At 48.5% G+C, this 18,365-nt stretch overlaps 1 protein-coding gene and 1 long non-coding RNA gene across 2 annotated transcripts in view; both read left to right on the top strand.

The window, feature by feature from the left end:
- CDC73 (cell division cycle 73) overlaps positions 1-18,365 on the top strand; it is a 159,451-nt gene that overhangs the window by 59,727 nt on the left and 81,359 nt on the right. The window lies entirely within an intron of this gene.
- LOC120978623 lies at positions 334-7,476 on the top strand. Its single transcript, XR_005774137.1, has 3 exons — positions 334-591; positions 3,048-3,050; positions 7,466-7,476. It is a non-coding gene; the product is annotated as an uncharacterized LOC120978623 (long non-coding RNA).

Raw genomic sequence — 18,365 nt, 5'->3', positions numbered from 1 at the left:
TCGACTCTTTGGCCAAGTCTGTTTTCGTTGCAGCGGGTGCCGCCATCCGCCCTGCGTTTGCCGCCTCCTGGGTGGCTAAGGCCTGCGCTATCTGGGCAAAACAGCTTGTTCGCGCCTTACCCCCAGACTCTGATCAAGGGGAACTGGCAGTGCTTGCCTCTCAAATTTACCAGGCGTCCAAATTTCTTTGCGATGCCTCTATGGAATCGGCCCGCCGATCCGGCCGTGCGGCCGCTAACTCTGTGGCCATTCGCCGCACCATCTAGATTCGTTCTGGGGCGGCAGATTCCGCCTCCAAGAAGGCTCTGATTTCCCTTCCCTTTCTCGGTGGGAAGCTCTTTGGGAAGCGTTTGGAGGAGCTCATTTCGGAGGCCACTGGCGGTAAGAGCTCTCTTCTTCCCCAGAATCAGCCTCGCCGCCGTCGCTTTCCTGGGTCGTCCTCTCGGGCGCAGTCCTTTCGGTCCTTTCGGGCCCCTGCTGCCCGAACTGACAAGAAGTCCTCCAGGCCTTCCTTTAAGGCCAAGCCCTCCTGGCATGCCAAGTCCAAACCTGCTCGCCCTCAGCCCACTAAACCTCCTTCCGCATGACTCTGTCAAGGTGGGAGGGCGTCTGCTCGCCTTTCAGGACGTCTGGCGAGCAAGCGTAGAAGACGCTTGGGTTCTGGAGGTAGTCTCCTCCGGATACAGGATCGAGTTTTCCGATCTTCCGCCGGGACGGTTCTTCCTGACGTCGCCCCCCAGGTCCCCCTCCAGGGCAGAAGGTTTTTTTCAGGCCATTCGTTCCCTTCGCTCTCTAGGGGTCATCGTTCCGGTTCCAGAATCAGAACGTTTTCGGGGGTTCTATTCGAATCTGTTCACGGTTCCCAAGAAGGACGGTTCGCTCCGTCCTATCCTGGACCTGAAGGCGCTGAATCACTTTGTCCGGGTCCGCCACTTTCGTATGGAATCCCTCCGGTCGGTGATCGCCTCCTTGGAGTCGGACGAGTTCCTGTCGTCCATCGACATTCAGGACGCCTATCTCCACGTACCCATTGCCCTCTCCCACCAAAGGTTCCTTCGCTTCGCGGTAGGTTCTCTTCATTTCCAATTCGTAGCCCTGCCCTTCGGCCTGGCCTCTGCTCCGAGGGTCTTCACCAAGGTGTTGGCGCCTCTCATGGCCCTTCTACGTACCAGGGGGGTCGCTTTGGTACCTTACCTGGACGACCTTCTGATTCGGGCCCCGTCGTTGGAGGACAACCTGTCCAGCCTGCACATCACCCTCTCAGCTCTTGCTCAGTTCGGGTGGCTCATCAACCACTCCAAGTCCTCCCTCGTCCCATGCCAGAGGATGCCTTTCCTGGGCATGATTTTCGACACTCGCCTCGGGCGGGTGTTTCTCCCCCCAGAGAAGATTGCCTCCCTTCAGGCGGGGGTGACTCTTCTCCGCGGTCCGTCCACCTTGACTATCAGGACGTGTATGCGCGTCCTGGGGAGGATGGTGGCTTCCTTCGAAGCCATTCCCTATTCCCAATTCCACTCCCGGGACCTTCAGTTGTTTCTCCTATCCAGGTGGGACAAGTCCCAGGCAGGTCTCGATCGCCTGGTTCGTCTCCCTCTCCAGCTTCGCCAGGACCTCTCCTGGTGGCTGCTTCCTCGGACGGTGTCCCTGGGCCGTTCTTTTCTTCCCCCCAGTTGGCGGGTGATCACGACGGACGCCAGCCTCTCGGGTTGGGGAGCTGTCCTCGACTCTCTCACAGTCCAGGGTCTTTGGTCTGCTCAGGAGTCCTCCCTGCAGATAAATGTACTCGAGCTCAGGGCAATTTTCCTGGCACTGTCTCACTGGACCCCACGTCTTCGCGGTCTCCCGGTCCGGGTTCAAACAGACAATTCCACCGCCGTGGCTTATCTGAACCACCAAGGGGGCACCAGGAGCGTGATGGCCTTGCAGGAAGCCTCCCATATCCTGCGCTGGGCGGAAAACCACGTTCCCGTCCTCTCCGCGGTGCACATTCCCGGGGTCGACAACTGGGCGGCAGACTTCCTCAGTCGTCAGCTAGTCGACCCGGGCGAATGGTCTCTTCACCCAGAGGTGTTCCTCCAACTTTGTCACCGATGGGGAACTCCGGACGTGGATCTTTTCGCGTCACGTCTCAACCACAGGATTCCGCGCTATGTCGCGCGGTCCAGAGATCCTCAGGCTTTCGCGGTAGACGCCCTAGTTCTGCCTTGGTCTCAGTTCAACCTTCTGTACCTGTTCCCCCCCATTCCCCTCCTGCCCCGAGTGCTCAAGCGTCTCAAGGCAGCCCGGGTTTCGGCAATCCTGGTGGCTCCAGATTGGCCCCGCAGGGCGTGGTACGCAGATCTAGTGTTTCTGCTCGCCGACGCTCCGTGGCGACTTCCTCTGCGCCACGATCTCCTTTCTCAGGGTCCTCTGTACCACCCGAATTTACTTCAGCTTCGTTTGACGGCGTGGCCGTTGAGACCACGGTTTTGAAGTCCCGTGGCCTCTCGGATTCTGTCATTCAGACGATGCTTCACGCTCGCAAACCCCAGTCAGCCCGTATTTACTACCGGACCTGGAGAGCGTATTTTGCCTGGTGCGAGTCTGGGCGCTTCCGCCCTCTTCATTTCTCCGTCCCTAACGTTCTGGCCTTCCTTCAGGCCGGTTTTGAGAAGGGTCTTCGCCTGGCTTCTCTCAGAGGACAGATTTCGGCCCTCTCAGTCCTTTTCCAACGTCCTGTGGCCTCGCGGGCTCAGGTTAGGACTTTCCTACAGGGTGTCGCTCGTCGAGCCCCCCCCTTTCGTTTTCCAGTGGAGCCGTGGGACCTGAATCTCGTCCTTGGCGCCCTTCAGTCTTCTCCCTTCGAGCCTTTGGCAGAGATATCTCTGTCGTTTGTCTCGTTCAAGGTGGCCTTCTTAGTGGCAGTCACCTCCATCCGCCGGGTTTCCGAACTGGCGGCGCTTTCTTGCCGTTCGCCTTTCCTGGTTTTCCATCAGGACAAGGTGGTGTTGCGTCCCGTTCCCTCTTTCCTTCCAAAGGTGGTCTCCTCGTTTCATATCAATGAAGAGATCGTCCTTCCCTCTTTCTGCCCTAATCCTTCTCACCCTAGGGAGAAATCCCTCCATTGCCTTGACGTTGTTCGGGCCCTTCGCCTGTACCTTCGCCTCACGGAACCTTTCCGTCGTTCGGATTCCCTTTTCGTGGTCCCGGCGGGTCCTCGTAGGGGTTTGCCTGCCTCCAAGGCCACCATCTCTCGCTGGGTTCGGTCGGCTGTCAAGGAGGCCTATATCGCAAAGGGCCGTGCTCCCCCTTCCAGGTTGACCGCTCATTCGACTAGGGCAGTTGGGGCTTCCTGGGCGGTGCGTCATCAGGCATCTGCTTCCCAGGTCTGCCGGGCCGCCACCTGGGCGTCAGTTCACACTTTCTCTAAGTTTTATCACATTCATTCCCTGGCTTCCGCTGACGCTAGCCTGGGGCGCAAGGTTCTGCAAGCAGCTGTGCTTTAGATTGGCGACATGGCGTTCTTCTTCCCTCCCTCAGGGACTGCTTTGGGACGTCCCATGGTGCTGTGTCCCCCAATGCCATGCACGAGAAAAATGGATTTTTTGTACTCACCGTAAAATCCTTTTCTCGTAGTAGGCATTGGGGGACACGGATCCCTCCCATTTTCTTACTGAGTTTCTTCTTGTTGTGGTCCCGGCGATTTGTGGTCGTTGGGTTTCCCCAGTTGAAGACTTGTTGGCGTTCAGTTTTCTGTTTGTTCAGGTGTATGGCGTTCCTACTGCTTTTGTACCGACTGGTGTATCTCGGCTCTTGCAGAGGGGTATAGCCCACCTGGGCGGAGCCAACACTTTTTTGTTTCTAGTGTCAGCCTCCTAGTGGCAGCTGGGCATATACCCATGGTGCTGTGTCCCCCAATGCCTACTACGAGAAAAGGATTTTACGGTGAGTACAAAAAATCCATTTATACACACCCACCCATTTATATATTTATTTTAATACCGAGAAACAAACATACACTACTGTTACAGAGCAGGAAGAATTATGTCAATCAACCTAACTAATGCACGCCCACGATCCTCCTCCTGGCCTGCGCACCAAAAACTTTATTTTTAAATATGTTCTGATCTCCCCCTTTTTATTACAAACATCAATCTTGAAGTTTTTATTCTTTTATTTTACATTTTATTCGTCATAAAAGCAATTACATAATTAATCAAGGCATACAATATAATTTTCTCCCCAGACCCACCCTTATCATCCAAACCCCAACCACCCATATCATCCAAACCCCAACCACCCATCCCCGAGATGCGTCTCATTCTCTTTATCAAAAACTAAACTTAATATAAAAAAGAAACATAATTGGGTGGAGAGCGAGAAGGGAGAAAAAGGGAAGGGTTGCAAAACAAAGCCCTACCACTTCTAGTTTCCCCAAATCTTAGACCATTTATCTTAAGAATTCCTCTGGGTATACAGAATCTTCTCATATCTCTTTACCTTGTTAAAGGGGTTGTCCGGGTTCAGAGCTGAACATGGACATACCCAATATTTCACCCAGGCAGCCCCCCCTGATGGCATCGGAGCATTTTATTTCTGATTATTTACAATAACACACTGCCAGGCGGTGACGTCACCTGCTCTGATGGGCGGTCTTCAGCGCAGCCCTAGCCTGTAAAACGGCTAGGGCAGCGCTAAAGCCCGCCCTTCAGTGCCGGTGACTTCACTGGGCTTCCTGGCAGCCGTATTTCCCGGTTCATCACTGGAACTCCAGAAAATGCCTTTGTCCTGTGCGATTTAGCGCAGGTCATAGGAGAGCATCTGAGCATAAACTGCTCTGATGCTCAAGTCAGGGGGCTGCTTGGGTGAAAATTGGGGTATGTCCAGGTTCAGCTCTGAACCCGGTTAACCCCTTTTAACCAAACATAACCAATCATTGAGTTTTGGAGTGTTTTGAGAAAACCAGACTCGGGTAATAGTCTGCCAGGAACATAATTTTAACCAAGAGTCTTTCAATGCAGATTACATTACTAATATCATTCAAGATCCAACACTCAGGGCTCATTGGAATTACTATATAAAATTTTTGTGTAATAAAATTGCAAATCGAATCCCAATATATTTTTCGCTGGTATCATTTGGGGACACAGGACCGTGGGTATAGCTTGCTGCTGCCACTAGGAGGCGACACTAGGCTGAAAAAAGACAGCTCCTCCCCTGCAGTCTATACCCCCTCCAGCCGGGAGAGGGCATGGCAGTTTTTAGCTTGGTGTCGTAGGAGGCAGACCTCCCTGTCTTATGCAGGGCGGCTTCCTTAATGGATTCTCTTTTTTTCTTTTTTTTTTTTTTTTTCTTTCCCTTATCAGTTTGGAAAACTGAGTCGCCCAGCCTCTCTGTTGTCCCAAGGAGCAAGACCGGTGAGGCAATCCACCGCTCACCTCCCCACAGAAGCAAAAGGAAGACCAGGGCAGGCCAGCTCCCCTGCTACCCGCCAGCCAAGGGGTCACTTAGGTCCGCCAAAGAAGACCCTCCTGCCATGCCAGACTCCTGCCACTCCGGTGCCAGCAGCTGAGGTGACCCTGCTGGAAAAGGTGACCTTGCGGTTCGCTTAGGGAGGGTGAAGAGGAGAAGGATAGGTGAGTACACGGGACTAGGTAAGTATGTGTACCCCTCCCTCCTTGGCGGCAATAGTTCTTGGTTTTTTATAGGGTCCACAGGCACCGGGCTCCGTTTATTGTAGCCCAGGACCTCTGTAGACCTTCCCTCTCCTCCCCCTGATTACTTGGGCGCATAAGGGGTTAATGCTCATATCCCCTGGCAGGCGCTATTCATCACAGCGGGCGGCTGTGTGTTGGTACTGGAGCAAATTCTTCCCACCTACCTTCCCCCTCCTCCAGGAGCCTGCTGATCCCCACCCCCGGTCCTTAGTCAGCTTTAACCACTTCCTGGCCAGTCACCTCTTGGGGCTGACACAGGATTATCTGTCATTTATTTATGCAGTGCAGGGGCTCTAATCTGAAGAATTTAACACCTTGCTGGGAATCCCAGTTTCTTTTAAAAAAAAAAAAGAAAGACAAAAAATATCCTATGCCTCATAAGAGGACCTCTCATACTTCCCAGTCACCCCCTGGGGTCGTTTAGTTGATATTTCTCCACCTGCGCAATCCAGTGAAGCATCTCTGGACCTTCCCAATCAACCTCCGGGGTCGTTTGGTTGATGGACACCGTCTCTCACTCCAGTGGCGCATCTCTGGACCTTCCCAATCCACCCTTCGGGGTCGTTTGGTTGATAAAGCACTGCCTGCGCAATCCGGTGAGTGATCCTCCAGAATTCCCATTCCACCCCCGGGTAGTTTGGTTGATGGTTAATGCCGACGCAGCCTGCCACGGCCACCGGCAAGATTCTGAGAGGTAGAACTGCGCACAAGCGGCCCAGAGCAGGATATTTTCCTCCCCAGGGTCACACTCAGACGCACCCTTCCTCCCTGCAGAGGTTTGGTCCGAGGGGGGGGGGGGGGGTGGATCACTGATTTGGATTCTGTCATGAACACAGCGCAATTTTCCAAGATTGCATCCACGGTAGACAGTAGTGCTTGTCGTATGCAGTACCCCCTTCCTTAGGCGGAGTATTTGCACTACTACCGGACAAGGTACTTGCCTGAGGCATTACTTCCTTCCTTAGGTGGACTAGCTGCACTAGCGCGGGCCTCAGAGCCGGCTGCAGGTGTTCCCCCTTCCCTAGGTGGTGGAATTGCATTTCCGCGGGGTACAATACTTACTGGAGTTATGGCATTATCACAGATTTCAGTGTTTACCGTATGCATTACCCCTCCTAATTGCACTCTCACCGGGTACAGGACTCGCCATATGCATTATCCCCGTCCATAAGCGGTGTAATTTCTCTGCCATTGGACTTCGTTCCTGCCATATGGATCACCCCTTTCCTTAGCTGGTGTGCTTGCACTTCCTTGGATACAGTTCCTGCCATATGCGTTTTTCCGCCTTTGTGGAGGAGTGGTTGCACTACCACTGAGGCAGTGCTCGACGTAGGCATTGCCAAACGCCATTAGTGGGGTACTTCCAGTACTGTTGGGTATGGTTCTGACTGCCGCGCTACCTCCTTCCTTATGCAGAGTATCGCACTACCACTGGAGGTTATTTCTTCAGTCACATTGACATGTCCATGCTTACTGTTACATTACCCTTTCGTTAGTGATCACTAATGGGGGGGATAACTAAGCTTCTTGGGATGCTGCAATTCAACTACGCCATGGCTCTAGATGCGATAGCTTCTTTGGTGCCCTGTACTCTTCACCTAGTGGTATATGGGTGTCGCCAGTGGATACCGTGGCTATTTCCCCGTTGTATCTTTTCTTGCCGGTGCTGGTTTGGGGCATGACTGTCACCCTCTATCCTCTCAGGGGGTTACCCGGCAACACTTAAGTGTCCTAGAGACCCACATCTCCATGGGCCTCCACCGTTCCAGTCCGTCATGGTATTTATCCTCAGCAATATGGAGGGCATACGCCATTGCACATAATATTGTGGTTATGCTGGCACTCTGGTTTAGCTACTACAGTGTGTTCTCCTCTGCAGGTTCCGCTATTACGCTGGTTCTAGGGGTCGTAGTTGTTGCAGTGGGGCGTCCCCCCCTCAGGTAGGGGTTCTGACCTGAAGCAGGCTTCGGCGGTTGCTCTTGCTCGGCGCCCTTGCCTGGTGGAGTGTGTTAGGTTAGCTCTACTTAACTGGGGCCGTATGATTTCATGACGGGGCATGCTGTGGCTACTACAGTACGAGGGGTCTTTGCGTTGTCACAACATACTATGGTTCCCCCTCCACAGCTCCTTCGTCGGTGGCAGATTCTTCTAGCGCCACATTCGGTGACCCCCTCATCAGCTGGAATATGGTGCTAGCCATAGCCTTGTGGCTCCCTTTGTATGAGTTCCTCCTTAGGCGGTGTTTGGCGCTGTCACTATCCTCCTGTGACTTCTGTGTAGTACCAGTCTCAGATGGAGAATGGGCTTTAGCCCTGGCCTATTTTCTCCTTCCATCCTTTTATGGCTCAGGGTTCAAGGCCACCCCGCAAGCCTTGGTGGCTCCTACGTTACTATTTTCCCCTCATCTGCATTGGCACAGAGTGTTGATTCCGGTCCCCGGCTGGTGGGCTGTGATGCCTACCACATCCCTCTTTCTACAGGTAAACATTCCCATTGGTCCTGGGGGTGCTACTTGTATCTACAATTACCTCTCTTAAGACATGAGTAATGACGGTCATGTCAATCCGATGGTGGTCATACTTTTTCAGTGCCCATTCTGTGGGTATACTGAGACTCACCACGAAAGTCAGAGCGGGGGTGCTGTCACGCCTTACCACCGCTGATAGACGTTTTGTTCCTGGAACGGAACACCTTTACTGGAGCTGAATGTTGCTTGTCTCTCCCTTCTGTCTACCTGGCCAGTAGCCATGCCCGGCACTGCTCTGGAATCCCATCACTATTTTTTTCCTATGTGACCAGTGTTTTCTCAGGTACGGGTGGGGCGTTGGACGTCGTCATCGCACTCCATCCGGCAGGAGTCTTTCTCTTATCTTGGTCTGGGCAAAATTTCCGGCAAACAGCCACACTGTCAATATATGGTCGCTGACAGAGCTCCTCACCGCCAGTGATTCTCATATCTGTTTTACTTCTACCCATCTCAAATGAATTGGTTCTTTGGCCTGCGGTTGGGCGTGCCTGATTCAGGCGTTTTTCTCTGCGGTTTATCAACCAGCTTCTCAGTTTCCCTGCATGCCTCTACGGCTCTGGGGCCATCGGTCTGCCAATTTTCCGCTTCCGGGGAGCGTTTTTTTTTTTTTTTTTTTTTTTTTTTTTTTTAGCAAAGGTGTATCTTGTGGCCTGGGATTTTGGTTCTGCTTCAAAGGTTAGGGCCAGGTACCTGGTTTCGTCCATACGACCGGGAAGGTAGCATTCCTGGAGGTGGGCTTTTCCATCTGGGAGTTGGGAGCGCCTTTTCTTGTACGTACGTTTTTCTTGTCAGATACCCATATAAGGCAGTGCTCCGCCCAATACCTTCTTTTTTGCTGAAGGTAGTTGCCGCCTTCCACGTCTAGAAGGACATTGTTTTTCCTTTCTTTTCCTTCTCCCTCACACTCGAGTGAGCGAGCTCTCCATCAGAATGTATTCGGGCTCAAAGGTTTGCTTATCCCATGACTAGCTCTTTTCGCCGTGCGGATTCTTACCTACTCATTCCTGGAGGTCCTTGGAAGGGCTCGATGGTCTCCAAGGGGTGTTTCCAGGTGGCTCCGTTGGCAGTTGTTTAGGCATTCCCTCCCCGTGGACTGCTTTAGGATGTCCCACGGTCCTGTGTCCCCCAATGATACCAGTGAGAAAACAAGATTTTTGTGAACTCGCCTGTAAAATCTCTTTCTCGCGTGGTTCATTGGGAGACACAGCAACCACCCAGTATTTATTATTATTATTATTATTATTATTATTATTATTATTATTATTTGATTGCCAGTCGGGTGTTTAGCGGGTTCGCTTCCGCCAGCGTTTGTTGCGTTCTTTTACTTTGCACATGTTTCTACTGCTTGAGCACAAACTGACTGCTCTCTTCAGGCAGGAGGGGGTATAGCTTGCAGGGGAGGAGCTAAGTCTTTTTTCAGCTTAGTGTTGCCTCCTAGTGGCAGCAGCAAGCTATACCCACGGTCCTGTGTCCCCCAATGAACCACGCGAGAAAGATTTTACAGGCGAGTTCACAAAAATCTCGTTTTTAAAAGTTGGACACAACCAGAAGAGATGGAGAAAGTCTGCCCCCTGTGACCCTCACCGAGGGCAATTTGAGGAATCTCCTAAACCACATTTAAGCCAAATCGGCTTGATATATACTCTATGTATAATATTAAACTGAATCATTATATGATTAAAGTTGTAAGAAGCGTGAGGTGAGTTAATATATTTCCCCATCCCTGTGATATAATCTTCGGACAATCATTTTCCTAGGCCTTCTGACCCGGTAATACACCTCTAGGAAAAAAATGACTTAAGTAATTTATATAATTGGGACATCTAAGGCTACTTTCAGACTAGCGTTCGGGGCTCCGCTCGTGAGCTCCGTTTGAAGGCTCTCACAAGCGGCCCCGAACGCATTCGTCCGGCCCTAATGCATTCTCAGTGGAGGCGGATCCGCTCAGAATGCATCAGTCTGCCAGCGTTCAGCCTCCGCTCCGCTCAGTGAGCGGACACCTGAACGCTGCTTGCAGCGTTCGGGTGTCCGCCTGGCCGTGCGGAGGCGAGCGGATCCGTCCAGACTTACAATGTAAGTCAATAGGGACGGATCCGTTTGAAGATGACACCATATGGCTCAATCTTCAAGCGGATCCGTCCCCCATTGACTTTCAATGTAAAGTCTGGATGGATCCGCTCAGGCTACTTTCAGACTTAGTTTTTTTTTCAAACTATAATGCAGACGGATCCGTTCTGAACGGATGCAAACGTCTGCATTATAGGAGCGGGTCCGTCTGATGAAACATCAGACGGACCCGCTCTGAACGCTAGTGTGAAAGTAGCCTTACCCTTATAACCAAAAGATCCCAAGACAACATTCAAAGGTGAAGAAGAGTTCCTTGTTTAGCCCTTATAGTCCCAATAGTGCTAAGCTCGAAAGAGGCAATACCTCCCCTGCGTCACCACTTGTGAGACATACTAAATTCTGCTTGTTAACCAAAATCTATCACTAAGTAATTTTATGAACCTCTTGTAAAAAAATTGTGCCACAAAGGACTACATTGAAGAGAACCCTTTATCCCCATCCATCCTATGATAGTAGTCCAAACTCTAGAGCAGGGGTGCACATTTCCTGGTTGGGGGCCACATTGCCAGACTGAACCAATGACGAGGACCGAAATTAAAATTTAAAGGTGTATTAACAACTGAAATATTGTACTTATGGCATATTGAACACACATTATTATATACCATTAATGTCTAGTTACACTTCCAGGACTCCCATCTAATGGGAGAAATACATGAAAAATACATGTGAGCAGCCACAAGACATAGGCATACATGTCTGTTACCAGATGGTTGGGGGCCACACAGAATGGTATCAAGGGCCGCATGTGGCCCCCAGGCCGCAGGTTGTGCACCCCTGCTCTAGAGAGTAGTTTCCCAGTTGCCCTAATATTATTTTTCAAGATTAGTCGCCCCGATTCCAATAGAGTGAAGAAATTGTCAAAGGGAGATCGGTTCACTACGGTCTTACATAATGCAATAATAAAACCCTTGAAATAGGGAAGATTCAATCCTCCCTGTTCTAATGGTTTATAGAATGTCTGTCTAATTTTAACCTCACTCGCTTTCTTCACCAGAGTAAGGCCTCTTTCACACGGGCGTCCCGGATTTGCTCCGGATGCGTCGAGTGTGCATGCAATTTCGGTCCGTTTTTGGTTGCGTTGCGTTCAGTGTTCATCGCGTGGGTGCAATGTGTTTTGCAGACGCGTGATAAAATTTTTTGTGGTACCCGGACTTCTTTACTGAAGTTTGGGTTAGGTGTTCTGTAGAAGAAGAAGAAGAATTAACTTTAATGGGGTCTGGGGTTGCTCATCTATATCATCTCCTAGCAACCATGAGTGAAAATCGCACCGCATCCGCACTTGCTTGAGATTTTCATGCAGCCCCATTCATTTCTATAGGGCCTGTGTTGCGTGAAAAAACGTGTGTATGTTTGCAAAAAGGCGATGTAAATTATGATTGGTACCATTCTGATCAGGGTGTATAATGGAGGAAATTACTTTGGAGAGCCTAGTGGCAAGCATCTTTGCCAGAAGCTTATCAGTATTTAGGAGGTATATTGGTCTATAGGACTCCATGTCTAAAGGATCCTTTCCCTTTTTTAGTATTAATACAATAACTGGCTCATCCATTGACTCTGGTAGAAAAACCCCACCAGGGAGTTGTCAATTGCTCTCAGAAAATATGGAAATATAACGTCACCATATTTGTGATAAAACTCATAGGGAAGGCCGTCTGAACCAGGAGAGGAGTTTCCCGAACAAGCCTCTAATGCCGCCTCTAGCTCCCGTGAGGACAATTCTGCCTCAAGGGAGTTCCTCTGGGCCTCATTAAGGGCTGGGAACTTAATGGAGTTCAAAAAGGCCGCAATCTCTATCAGTTTTATTATTGCTAGATGTATATATTTCCGCAAAGTGCTTGGTAAAGGCTCCCTTTATTTTTTTCCTGATTTGCAGTTAGGGATGTCCCGATACATGTACTCGTGCAAATGTCCCGATACCACTGCCGATACCTGTGCGCCGCTTCTATGTGTCTGTGTCCGTCGCGGCCTGCCCCTGCATCTCGCACAGCTAACAGCTTCAGAGGGCAGCAGCAGGCAGTGTAATAGGAGCCTACAGTGGAAGCTAGCCCCGCCCCTCCCCGCCCTCCAACCAATCAGAGGCAACCAGCACTGACTCACAGCACAGGGGGAGTCATGCAGGGACTCAGAGAATCGTCTGAGAGTTTATTAGTTAAAAGAATCGAATGAGTCAGAGACTGTGTCACAGAGACTGTGCAAGCAGCACATTGATCTCTAAAAGCAGGCATTAGGGCAAGAAGAAATATACATTACTGTATGATGGCCACAAGACTATTATACTGAGGAGGGGCTTCAAAAATTGTTGTCCTGACTCCTTACAGTAGCGTCTCCTTGTGGCTGTCCCCATACAGTGTAACGTCTCCTTGTGGCTGCCCCCATACAGTATAACGTCTCCTTGTGGCTGCCCCCATACAGTATATCGTCTCCTTGTGGCTGCCCCCCATACCGTATAACGTCTCCTTGTGGGTGCCCCCATACAGTATAATGTCTCTTTGTGGCCCCCATACAGTATAATGTCTCCTTGGAATGTTATAGTTCTGTTTTTGGGCCTTTTGGTTGGTCAGTGGTCAGAAAATACATGTGTGTGTTTGTGTATTTTATTGTTAAAATTAGTATCGGTAATTGGTATTGGTGAGTACTTAAATAAAAGTATCGGTACTCCCAGTCTTAAAAAAAAAATGGTATCTGGACATCCCTATTTGCAGTGATACTACCCTCAGGTAATGGAATACTACTTTTTTTTTTTTTTTTTCTTCTGATTAGATATCACCTTTGCCAGAAGTTTTCCTGGGCGCCCTGCTTCACATAATTTGTTTTTGTCCCCTAAAAAAAGCCTTTTTCTGGGCCTTGTCCAGGAGAAAATCTGAGTACTCCTGACTAGCCCTCTGCATAACTTCCCTGTTTTTGTCTGTTTTTTCCCTAGAAAACTGCTTCATCCCATAAGATGCTGCCGCTTTTAAGGCCCTTTCTTTCCTCCCATACCCCCTTCTTAGATGAAAAATGATACTAATAAACAACCCACTAACCGTGGCCTTAAATTCATCCCAAACCAATTGGATTTTAGTCGATTCATAATTAACCTTCCAATAGTGTTTCATCTCCTGTTTCATCCAATCATGGTCATCTATCAGGGAGAGCCAGTAAGGGTTTAATCTAAAGGGGGGTACTAACTATTCACTATTATCAGACAGGATAACTTCAATGAATACCGGAGCGTGATCTGATAGCGACCTGGCCTCATATCTCATGCGCTTACTATAAATTTTTCATTTACCAATGGCAAATCGATCCTGGACATACAATTCCCAGATCTAGACACACAAGAGTAAGCGCTTCTTCCCTGTCCCAGGATGCTTCATACATCAACAAGGCCCGACTATTGACAGAATCGAGCCAATGGAGACCCCTGATGTTTCCATCCATAGTCATCTGATCGATGTTAGGATTAATAACACAGTTGAAGTCCCCTTTTACTAGGGTAAGACAATCTGGCCACTGCTCCATAAATATTAATAATCGAATAAGTACATCAAACGAGAAAGAGGGAGGGATGTAAATAAAAGCTAAGATGGATAATCTGCCAAAAAGTTTCCCATGTAAAAAAACAAACCTCTCCTGTATATCAATAGAAGATGCCGTGCAGACAAAATCAATCCTGTTATGTATATATACCGACACTCTTCTAGAGTGGCTGGTAAAAGTAGAATGGTATGCCTGCGCGACCCATCCCTTAGTCAATCATGTCGCAGTCTCTTCCGTAAAATGAGTTTCCAATAGACATATAATTGCAGGTAGATGTCTCTGAACCAGATCAAACACTGCCTCTATCTTTAGTTCCCCGAGTCCCCTTACATTCTATGTTAAAACTTTAACAAGCATATGATCAACTATTCAGTAGCAGTCCCTTGCAAACCCCACCCCTCTTGCCCATTCATCCTAAGGCCCCTTGCAGACGAGCGTGTCCGGATGCGTCCCGGTGCATTGCGGCAAACCCGCGCGAGTAGGTACGCAATTGCAGTCAGTTTTGACTGCGATTGCATTCCGATGTTCAGTTTTTATCGCGCGGGTGCAATGTGTTTTGCACGCGCGTGATAAACCGACTGTGGTACCCAGACCCGAACTTCTTCACAGAAGTTCAGGTTTGGGTTAGTTGTAGTGTAGGTAGTGTAGATTGTATTATTTCACCTTATAACATGGTTATAAGGGAAAATAATAGCATTCTGAATACAGAATGCTTAGTACAATAGGGCTGGAGGGGTTAAAAAAAAATAAAAAATTTTTTAACTCTCCTTAATCCACTTGTTCGCGCAGCCGGCATCTCTTCTGTCTTCATCTGTATTCAGAATGCTATTATTTTCCCTTATAACCATGTTATAAGGGACAATAATAATGATCGGGTCTCCATCCCGATAGTCACCTAGCAACCGTGCGTGAAAATCGCACCGCATCCACACTTGCTTGCGGATGCTTGCGATTTTCACGCAACCCCATTTATTTCTATGGGGCCTGCGTTACTTGAAAAACGCACAAAGAGGAGCATGCTGCGATTTTCACGCAACGCACAAGTGATGTGTGAAAATCACCGCTCATGTGCCCAGCCCCATAGTAATGAATGGGTCCGGATTCACTGCGAGTGCAATGCGTTCACCTCACGCATTGCATCCGCGTGGAAATCTCACCCATGTGAAAGGGGCCTAAGAGACGCGTTCCACCCCCCATGATCCATAACTAAGAGAAACAGACCTCTTTGCTAAGATCATCCCTCCCCCTCTCCACCAACCCCGCCTCCTAAAAATAAAATTTCATTTTCAAACATTGTTCTGGTCTAGCCAATCAGTGGCCAGATCCGAGGTGTCAAAAATTTAGTACTCCTTTAAACATAACCCTCAATTTGGCTGGATACAAAAAGGAGTATTTAATGTCCTTGCCCTGGAGATTATTATTTTTTTTTACAGCCAGAAAGGTACGCCTCTTTATCTTGAACGTCTTTCGTGAAGTCTTGAAAAAATGAGTTTGCTACCGTTGTGTAAAACAGAAGGGCACTCCTGTGCTCGCTTTAAGATCATATCTCTGTCCCGAGAAACAAGCATCTTTACCAGTAGTACCCATGGCTGCCTTCCAGGAATCGATTTACCACCAGGAATCCAATGGGCTCTTTCAATTAGAAACTAAGTTGAAAAATGTTCTAAAAAATTATGGATTGTACCATTCCTGCCGGATTTTTTTCTACACCCTCAGGGAGCCAAAGGATTCGAACGTTATATCTTCTCGACCTATCTTCCAGGTCCACAGCTTTTTTTTTTTTCTCCAAGTTATTATAATCCATTTTCAAGGTGGCAGATTCAGCCTTTAATACTTTTACTTATTGCTCTAAGACGCTCAGTCTTTTCTATATCAATGACTCTGTTTCGTATCTTTGTCAAGTCATCTTTTATTATGGCCATGTCTGTCTGGACTGTCCCCAGTTGGACCGCAATATCTTGTATCACTTTTCCCTTTTTTTTTTTTTTTTTTTAACCGTTGATGGAATCTCCTCCAGTGGGGAGAGAGCTCTCCCATTGGAGCATCAACCCTCTCCACTCTGAAGACATTCATCCACTGGCTCTTCCGATCTAAATTCAGAAATGTTCTTTCTCATATTTATCTCCTGCTTCCCCTTTTGTCCAGCCCTGGTGTTTACATTTGGTGATTTCAAAAATTGTTACATTTTAGGAGACTTTATCGGTCTCTGTCATGGTTTAAGTGAGTCTGTTGAGTGCCTATTCTGCTTAGGGGGCTTTTTTTTTTTCTCCTCCCTTCTTGCTCTTCTCTACCTCTTCACCTCCTCTCTTCACATCTTTATTCTGTCCTTATTTTCATTCAATATGCTTCTTACTCCTTTTTTTTTTAAAGGGTTCAACTTTGAACTTATAGTCCTTTTAGTATATCAACAGCAAAAACAAGGGCTGTATAACTATACACAAAGTAAATTAAGGGAGGAGGAGGATACATGGATTGGCACAAGGCGAGCAACATTGATGGATCTCGCTACACTGCAGAGTTTCAGGCTCCTGCCTAACTTCTGATCCAGGGATATCGAGGGGAACAGGGGACACTCGCCCCAGCAGTTGCAGGCTGAAATTCTGATGACGCAGAATGAAGCTGAGCACAGACACAGGCAGGGGGACGAAAAGCAGGGGAGCAGGCTATTGACCACCAGACAATACAGACATGAATGCACAGGCTGAGCGTCCCACAACAGAAGCCAGCTGTAAAGTGGAGTCAGCGATATAGAAGGTAGACGCAAGGGAGTGTGAGCGACGGGGGGAGGGCATACACAGGGAGATAAACGGACAAAACAAGTGGGACATCAAGTGGGGAAGACCTTCAATAAACGATGTAGTTTCCTCAACGCACAGACTTCAACACGCATCCTGAAGGCCGTATTTGAGCAAGGAGGCGCTCCTTCATGGCAAGGAGACTAGATGGGAGGCCGGTCAGGGAAGAGGAGGAAGCGACATTACTTCATCACGTCACGCCGAAAGCCCTGACCCCTTGATCATAGTTTAATTCATCAGAGTCTAGGTCCTGCACTATTTGTAAAGTTTCCAGGGTAGACAGAAGCTTGGGAAGAGCAATGATTTTTAAAAGATTAAACCTTCCCGCTACTGCTAATGGCAAAGTACTCCACACTTTAAGCTTACCCCCATCACTCTCGTTGATGGTTCCCTATATGATATAGATTTCCACTTAATACAGACTTGACCAAATCCAATAGTTAACACTGCCAGGAGATATGGGCACTCTACCGAATCAAATGCTTTAGCTTTGTCTTGTGACGCTAAGGCCTAGTCACGCTGAAATTACTATCCTATCTGAGAAACCACCTGGACTCACCAAGTGTTATCTGTGGTAGACTTACCACCTGGTCAGGGTGGATAATATCTGTCATGACATTGTTCAGTCTATTGGCCAAAATTGTTGAGGATTTTGTTATCATTGTTAAGAAATGGAACGGTATGAGCCACATTCCTCTGGGTCTTTGTCCATTTTGAGTAGAACAATGAGGTGACGTCAGGGAGTCTGGAAGGCAACCATGGGCAAATATGTGGTTAATTAGGGAAAGAAACTGGGGACCAATTATATCTTTGTGTTGGACTTAGACTTCTATAGGGAGACCGTCAGGGCCAAGCTCCTTTCCCTTGACTATTTGACAGCTGGCAAGAGAGAGAGAGTAAGGCCAGGAGGTCTCTATGGCCAGACACCAGTGGGAAACTTTATACCATCAAGATAAGCACCCAGAGTCACGGGGTCATAGTCAGTCCCAGTATGTCATGAGGAGTGGGTAGAAAGATATTGTCTGCTGATTTGAGTCTATGTATCAGTGGCGTTGTTGAGTATTGACGTACAGTGTGAGCCAGCAGTTTACCTGATCGATGACCATGTTAAAAAAAAAAAAAAAAAAAAAAAAAAAACTTCCAAAAAGGTGCCACTGGGCCTTCTTGTTAGGCCTATTGCACATGACCGTGTGACTTTTTCAGTGTTTTGCGGTCCGTTTTTCACTGATCCGTTCCGTTTTTTTGTTTGTTTCTGTTCCGTTTTTCCGTTCCATTTTTCCGTATGGCATATACAGTATACAGTAATTACATAGATAAAATTGGGCTGGGCATAACATTTTCAATAGATGGTTCAGCAAAAAACGGAAACGGAAGACATACGGATGCATTTCCGTATGTGTTCCGTTTTTTGTGGACCCATTGACTTGAATGGAGCCACGGAACATGATTTGCGGGCAATAATAGGACATGTTCTATGTTAAAAATGGAACGAAAATACGGAAACGGAATGCATACGGAGTACATTCCGTGTTTTTTTTGTGGAACCATTGAAATGAATGGTTCCGTATACGGACCGTATACAGAACACAAAACGGCCAGTAAACGGTAAAAAAAAAAAACGGCCGTGTGCAGGAGGCCTTAAGCAAATAGATACTGGCTGCCTACCATTGGGATTTATTAATGTCAGTGGTATCCTCT

This window comes from Bufo bufo, chromosome 9 (genome assembly GCF_905171765.1).
Source record: "Bufo bufo chromosome 9, aBufBuf1.1, whole genome shotgun sequence".
Taxonomy (NCBI): Eukaryota; Metazoa; Chordata; class Amphibia; order Anura; family Bufonidae; genus Bufo; species Bufo bufo.
Note: the sequence above shows the minus strand (reverse complement) of the source record. Positions and strands in the feature narration are given on the sequence as shown.